This window comes from Sinocyclocheilus anshuiensis, unplaced genomic scaffold, assembly GCF_001515605.1.
Source record: "Sinocyclocheilus anshuiensis isolate Anshui unplaced genomic scaffold, SAMN03320099.WGS_v1.1 scaffold320, whole genome shotgun sequence".
NCBI classification, from domain to species: Eukaryota; Metazoa; Chordata; class Actinopteri; order Cypriniformes; family Cyprinidae; genus Sinocyclocheilus; species Sinocyclocheilus anshuiensis.
The window spans coordinates 296,992-297,392 of record NW_015554092.1 but is presented as its reverse complement, the minus strand read 5'-3'; positions in this window follow the sequence as shown (position 1 = coordinate 297,392).

The following is a 401-nucleotide window of genomic DNA, read 5'->3' as shown; positions in this document are numbered from 1 at the left end:
AAAGTGAACACTGCCTCTTTAAAATCATCAGCTGTATTGCATTTGCTCGTGAGTTCGTGCCAGTTTGCTGGTAGTCCCTGAAGTAGAAGATGTCAGCTGAACCGGGTGGCTGTTTTGCCAAATGGAAATATTCCAATTACTTCACTTTTTTAACACAGGTAGACAAGAACATTACTGTAAAATGTAAGCTATGTCCTGGTGAGAAAAAACTATCGGCCGCTGTCAATTCCACAAGTAATCTACTGAAGCACTTGACAAGGCAGCATCGACAAACACTTTTGAGTGATCCATGTTCATCGACAGATAACACTGCGGCAACCCCTGCTAAGCAGGCAAAGCTTGATTTTACATCGGCAGTGCAGAAAGAGTCCGAAGGTGAGCTAAAAAAAATAATTGCAGGC